Here is an 8,061-nt window from a genome sequence, read left to right on the forward strand (position 1 = left end):
TATGCAAATTCAACAAAAGGGGGGCCACTGGAAGACTTTTGCACTAAGAAAAAACAGGTATTTTGGTGGAGTTTTTGTAGTCCATCTCCATTGTGAATTTGAAGAAGTGGTCAAAATACAAAATGTAGCCCACAAGCTGAATAATCTCTCTAAAGTTTATTGGAATTTTTGGAGCTACCACTGATGAGATATGAATTTTTTGGTGGACCCCAGTTTTTTCACTTTTCTCACAAGTCACCCCTAGTTCTCTCTCATCTCCTTTCACACTTCTACACACACACACACTCATCCTTGTCCATACGTCACTCAAACCCACACCTTCCATGGCTTCTCTCACCCTCTTCACACCATTACCCTCCCCTCTTACCTAGATAGATCATATGATCTTCTACATGTATATACACAATCTCTAAACATCTCTCTATCACCTCTAAACTACAATTCCTTCTTACCTATTATATATATACATAAAATTCAGCATGTAAACCCATGCTTAACCTCTACAAATTGGGGAATCTCTTCAACAAATAGTCATTTTCATCGTTGATGATAAACCTTGATGGCGGCGACGTAAAGAAGAGAGGAAGAAGAAGAGGATTGGTAGTCATTATTGAGAACCTACACAATTGAGTCCAATTTCTTCAAATCTTCACCATCACAAGGATTCCCTCACTTTATTTACCCATCTTCCTTCAACCATTCAACTCATTCTACCCATTGTGAATATATCATTAACCTTTTTAGTGATTGGTTGATAACACTAACTACTAACCTACTAACACAAAGATCCATTAACCTAACCTTAAAAATCACCTCCCCTCAAGACATGTACATATACTAAAGACTCTAAGACTCTCTCTCTCTCTCTCTCTCTCTCTCTCTCTCTCTCTCACCTTAATGCTCTACTTTCACTGTAACCATCATCAATAATGCTCTCTTTTGAGCCCACATCTATGACTCAAGCAGACAAAGAAGGCCCGCAATGTTTTGATATTCAAAAGAATCATAATCCCTATTTGACTAGTTTGTTAATAAGGTTATCAATAACCTTAATGAGGGATCTCCAACCTATAAATTGGCTCCTCTCCTTCTTGTAAATCATCTCCAATATCTCACCAAGTATCCCAACGCTCTGTAGTCACCACCTTGTGAGCTCCACATTTGGTGTGAGAAAGCCTCTGATGCTACACATTGCAAAGTGAGAGAGTGTGAGTGTCATATCTCAAATCACTAGTGTACATGTTCTTCCATTATCAACAATTGAGATTTTGGTGTTGCAAAGTGTGCTTGACTTTAGAATCTTTTGTTCGTTTGATATTGTAACGGATTTGATTTGTTTGCCGATGAGCGATTGGATTTTGGTGATTTCAATCACTTGAGTGTAGCTTGAGTTAGATGCGAGTTGTTAGTTGTTTTCGAAGAGATTGACACCCTCTTGTAGCCTCTATGCACTAGTCAAGTCAGCCTTGTCCCATGGATTGACAAATTAATCGTGGTTCTTGCTAATACTGCAATAAGATAGGATGGTGAGGTTAGACATGTGTCCCACATATGTCAAACGCCAAACCATCGACCAAGTGCACACAACCAAGTCTCCCACTAGAAAAAGTGCTAAACCAGTCATGATTTGGTGTGACATGGAAAGCAACATCCGTATCTAGTAACCATTGTGGAGAAAGTCTACTATCCATAGACAAATTTACAAGAGGTACACTGGAGGCAAGCGTGACATCACAGTCACTAGCATAGACTGCCATTGTAACTGCTTCTCTAACATGTGTCAAAGCCGTATCTGCATCTCGCATACATCTCCGCTGTTGTCTCATACGTTTGAAACAATGATGCCTAATGTGCCTTGTGTGACCACAATGCCAACAACGCAAGTATCGGCAAGATCGAGACCTCCGTCTCTCATGAGCCGTCACTATAGACTCAATTGTGTCACACATCATGTCAATGCATATGCGTCAAAAGTGGGAGATCACTCGACCACCACTGCACTAATCAAGCATAAATTAACCAATAGCTCAATAGTGAAAACCTATAACCTGCGTGTTGGAGTCTCACGCTTGTAAATCTCTTTGGCAAATGCAAGGTAACTTGTATCTTTTAAGTTCTCATTTGAGTTTGTTTGAGAAAGTGATTAGTGTGTTTTCATTGCCAAGTTCGTGCTCATTGTAAGAGGGTTTGGTGGTGAGAGGTGTCCCACAACCCTAATATTGTGTGTGTGTGTGTGTGTGTGATGGAAATGGTTAGCATCCACACTAAGCATTGCTTTGGTTTTGTGCAAGCTATGTGATAGCACCGTAACAAACAACCGCCATTTGCAAATTGCAAACTACATATTGCACAAGTACCATTCCTCTCTATCTTCCCTTCACTGTATATCTCTCTTGATCCATTTGGTGTGTGTCTTTGTGTGAGATTGTTTGTGTGTGTGTTTTTGCACCTCTTCTTGGTCGTGGAAAAATCTATATTGCATCCTAGTTCGCATCCCATAACTAGGTGGTGCCCTTCATATGTTTAGTTGTAAATTTAATGTTTTTTTCTTGCTTGTGGTTGCCCTAGTCCCAATTGAAAAACACAGGAGCCTTGAGGGGTGTTTAGAGGTTGTCTCTCTTGTTGCCCACCCTGGACCACCTCAGTAGCTAAGCCACAATATGAACGAGGCATTAGTCCCAAAACTTCAAGTAATATTCTTTGTGGTCTAAGAGTCTTAGCTATTCTAGGTATTACTCAAGCTAGAAGATTTGAGCATATTTATGGTGTGTCACTCATGCCAGTATAGGTGAGCATAAGAGTCAAATTCTATGTATTTAAAGTTTGGTGAAGTGAAGGAGGAAGTCCAAGAGAAACTCACTCATTGCGCATGGTGAGTTATGAGTGGAGAAGCTTCTACATCAAAAACCCTTCTTGGAAACATGGAAGCTATGGCAACATCCATTGATGTCACATATGTTACATTTGTTCCTTGAAGCACACATCAAATCCATGTTTTTCACTGCATGCTTTTGTGTGACAAATTTCTCATATGCATATAGAGTGTCCTATAATTGGTACTTGCCTTAGACACTCTTCCTTTGTTTCTCCCAAGCACTCACCTTGCATGAACAGGTACTAAAATTTCAATTGGTCAACATCAATAAGAGCGTATACCAAAGACACTTTTTTTTCACTAGATTTTTTTCCTTTGGTTGTCCAGGTTTTAGACCCTTATCTAGAAACACTCATTATCATCCTCTTGTATATATTTATTATACATTAGCAATAAGGAAATGGCTACCCAAATCATTTGTCAAAAAGAGCAACAATTGCAAGTCTCCGTATGCTTGTCAAGAGCATCTTTGATCTTCAAGGGTTACAACAAAGATCCATCCAAAAGAATTGCAAGTTAAAGAATGACCTACAACAATAAGCAATGTCAAATTCCACAAGAGAGCTATCCCCAACAACCATGCATAGCTCACAAAATGCTTCAACATTGGTGACCTATTGCAAAAAACTCCCATTGCAGTGGAACTTGAAAGTCAACACCTCAAAGAGAATCAATTTCACAAACTCAAACACATCAAAATCCATCTTCATGCCCAAGAATGGAAACAAAGAGAAGAATGTGCATTAAGAATCAAAGTTGCATCGACAATCAAAGCTCAAATCACGTATCAATAGATATGAATCCCTCAAGGAAGGGAGGAGCATCATCAATGACACAATAGATATGAATCCCTCAAGGAAGGGAGGAGCATCATCAATGACAAAGAATATAAGGTTGAAGAACAACCTTAAGGACACATCTGAAGACAACCCTAACAACAAGGTTGCACATGCTCGTGTCAAGGGACGACAAAAGATAGGAAGGGGGGAATGTTAATGGATTGATTGAATTCGCACCCACCTGGTCGGACACGTAGTCGGACACCACAGTTGTACTCTATTATTTTTCCGAGCTAGTGTAGCTACACTGTGTGTAAAAATCTTGATTCCAGAGTAGCAGGTTAGTTCCCTGCATTGTAATTCTATCATGATATGTGTAAAGGCCCATGTGAGCTGGCTACTAGCCATTTAGAAAGCCCTAGGTATAAAAGTCAGTAACTTTAATGTGAAAGGAGGCTTATTTTTTGAAGAGGAAAGAGCTCTACAAAATGTACACTCAAGCGACTACGAAGATCCAACTTGTAATCATCGCAATTAATGATTGGATAATCCATTTTCAATTCCAAAACTTTCATTGTGGTCCTTTCTCTTTTCTCTTTCATTCAGGTCTAAGCATTGTTAGTTTTGTTGAGGTTTGTGGCTAGCGTTAGTGAGCCTAATCTTCATATTTGAGTGCTAAAATCATTGTTTTTTGACGTTTTGACCATAGGAGAGTGCTCCTACACCATAAGGAAACCTTTCTTGATAGTTCTATTCCAAATTTTAGGACCTTTTTCATGGTGGATTATATATTTTGGTACCTTGTTAGATTGCTGCCAGACTTGGTAGAAACGTGCCCCTAGGTGTCTTAGACCTCTTCCTAAAGTTTTGTTGCATTTCAATTTCGTTTGAGTGTCGAAATGGCATGATGACCTGCAATAGTGAGAAAGGAAAGATGCAAGTTTCCTGATCATTGAGTGGTGGTTTTCTTATTGAGTTTTTGCTTTAGCTTGATAGGTTCACTTCTTAAGATTGACGACCTTAAAGAGTTTACGTGCCCCATCTGAGTCACTTCACTAAGTATTGACATTATGTTAGTGCCAAATAGCTATGCGACAGACGTTCATCGTGTGGCAACTCGCTAACATACAACAACAGCTTTAATCTTTATCTTGTGTATAAAATGATGCATTTGGCTTAATCTACTATGGTGAAGTGTCGATACTTGTTTTGAATGCCTGAATTAGTATGTGAATTTAATGGTTAAAATAAGTTTTTTTCAAAGAATAACAACAAAAAGTTATTATTTAATGATGTTGGATCCTTGCTACATTGGCTTTGTTTGCTCAAAAGAGTTATTACTTTGTGGTTATTGTTCTCTTATGACAAAGTTGTATGACAAAAATCAAGGATAGTGGTTCCTATCCATTCAACCAACTTACTTGCCTAGCAGCTATTTACCATATGATGATTTGATTGCCTCTATAATGGGGATTGAATAGTAAAATTACTGAAAATAATGTAAAAATTGGGAAATTGTATTTAAGATTGATAGGATGCTTTCCTTTTTTTGAAAAATGGTATGGCCATTGAGGTTGAGTCTAAATGGTTTAAGCTTGACAGTCTCTCCATTAAAAAGCATGGATTTTAAAACTTATACACCAGACTTTTGTATCCACATGTGATTATTACCATTGATAAAGCCTTGCTTTATAGTTAGAGATGAGGTGTCCATCGGGAGGTCGTATCTCCCTTGGTTGTGATTGGATTCTATTGTCTCTTGGTCATGATTTCTTGTTTGGGTGGAACCTTGTGCTACCTAGATGATCTTAAATGTTCCAAGGTGAACTACTACTTTTCATAACCATATTTGACTCCGAGTAGGTTGACTGGAATCATTTGCTACTTCACTTGTCTTTGTTGGGTAGTTGGGTCAAAGTTTGACTTTGGTACCCATATTTGTCACATTTCTTGTTGCTTTGAAGGTATTTCTTGATGCCCTTTGTGGTTTTTCTTTCTCTTGATTGAGGTTTTTGTCTATTGTTGATGATAGCTCGGCTTCCTCTTTGTAGAAGTGTTTTCTTGAGGGGAGTAAGTCCAGGCTATTACCTTGGGCTTTTTAGACCAACCATTAGTGTTCCCTTGAAAGTAGCCTAAAGTAGTGATTCACTCATTGGATTTTACCCATCTTATTACCTTTAGTTGTTGAGGTTGATTTTGTGATTGGTGTATCCAAATTGGACCTTTGACTTTGATGTGCTCTCTAGATACTAGCACTTGGTTGACTCGTTTTGTCTTCTTCTGGAGGCTTTGTTGTGATGAAAACTATGGTTCATAAAATTTTTGCTTAGGTTTCCATTACATTGTCGATGGTTTGGCTTTTGATGTAGAGTCTGTATTGGAAGTTTGATGGAGACTCGTTGAAGGTGTGACTCTCCCCAAATCTAGAAAATCGAGGTAGCTAGATGGCCTTCTTTTATTCTCAAGTTCCATTGACAACACCCTACTCCATTTCCACAAATCAAGGATACGAGCAACAGAAAAGATAAAGCCCTATATCCATTGTGATCGTGCTTATAAGGGTCATACACCATAAGTCAGGTCAAAAAATCAAAGGTTCTAATGGGAACTAATTCCTATATCATAAAGATAAAGTCTCATTGACATACTTAGGATCTATAAACAACACCTTTTTCCCCATGTTTAAGAGGCATGGTTGCCATTCATAAAGCGTAAACGTGATATGCGACTTATGCTTAACTAACTAATAGTCTTGGAAAAAATACTCGATTAATCGGGTCCACTCGTCTATAAGCATATTTCCATTTGGATACTAGTCTCCCACTTCACTCACCTGTTCTTTCTGTTTTTTAATTACTATCACATTGTGTTACATGCATACAACCCTTCAAACATCACCAAAACAATTCTTTCTCAAACAAAGCCTAATAAAGATATTCCTACATTTCAACAAAAAGAATTATCCAATTTTCTTATGAGTTTTCCACTACCTGTGGACTTTCTCTATCTAACCAACAGAGCTTTTGCAAAAGATTTACTTTTTTGCTAACGCAAGTTTATACATTTAATGCTTGTCGAATAGCGCGCTTGAGGTCGATGTGATTTGTTAGTATGCCATTGATTGCTACTATGAAGTTAGCCTTGTTGAGCACGATTTGGATATTCATGATCAAATTGGGACCAACCCCATATCTTTGAAAGATTGGATGATGAAACCCCATTCTATTTTTTTGTGTGCCTTATCAAAATCCATCTTAATGAAAAGAAAATCTCGAATACTTTTGTTGGCATACTCGATTCCTTCCCAAAGGGCTATAATAGCATCCAAGATGTATCGTCCCTTCATGAAACCTTTTTGTTCTTTACTAATCCAGTGTTGTAGATGATACTATAAGCCAATGGCTATCACCTTTAGCTAATAATACCTTGTAGGCACAAGATAAAAGAGTAATGGGTTACCAATTGCATAATTCTATCCTATCTCCTTTCTTGTGTGAGAATCTAATAACTCCAAAGTTGATGAAGATGGGGGTAGTTCTAAATTTGAGGGATTTTAAACAAAGAAGAATAATCTTTGGAGCCAGTAGGTCCACAAAATCTGGAAATAATATGTTGGGAGGCCATCAAATCCAAGGCTTTTCCCTTTTTTTATAGATTTAATAGAATCCTTGATCTTTGAAAGTGAAAAAGAAGAATCCAAATTGTTCGGCGATGGAACCCCCGGATGGAACTATCCACTACATCTTGAGATTTCTTTCTGAGGTTGACTCTTGTCCTCTCTAGGGAGGTGGACGTAATTTTTTGGCGAGCATTTTTCGCGACAAGCATGTTTTTGGAATTTGACAAGCAGATTCTAAAAAGATTCTATCTCTCTCAACCCTTAATAGTTGAGGATCTGCTCTTTTTTTCACTCTCTCTCTCTCTCATGGAATTTATCCCTTGGTGAACACACCTCGATCAAACATCCATCATTTACAAATCTCACTTTTTGTTTGCCTCTCTCATGTACACTGATACAGGCACATAAAATAGAACCGAATCATTGCTCTCTCTCTCTCTCTCTCTCTCTCTCTCTCTCTCTCTCTCTCTCTCTCTCTCTATCAAACATCATAATCTATGTCGAGCAACAAGTTTAACCACCAACTAGATAATGCTACACCCGAGGATATTCTTTGCCTCATTCATGTACACTCATATACAAGCATAAAAATACACCCGAATCATTCCACACGATACGTCGAGCAACAAGTTTAACCACCAACCAGACAACGAGGCATACACTCGAATCATTTGCAACAATCTAATTTTAAGGGTTTACAATCCAAAATAATCCAATCCAACTTTTGTTCTAATAAATCTCTCTCATTTTCATCTCACTCATGTGCACTCATACACATACACACTCAT

The sequence above is a fragment of the Adiantum capillus-veneris genome, chromosome 10, assembly GCF_014529385.1.
Source record: "Adiantum capillus-veneris isolate H3 chromosome 10, ASM1452938v2, whole genome shotgun sequence".
In the NCBI taxonomy this organism is placed as follows: Eukaryota; Viridiplantae; Streptophyta; class Polypodiopsida; order Polypodiales; family Pteridaceae; genus Adiantum; species Adiantum capillus-veneris.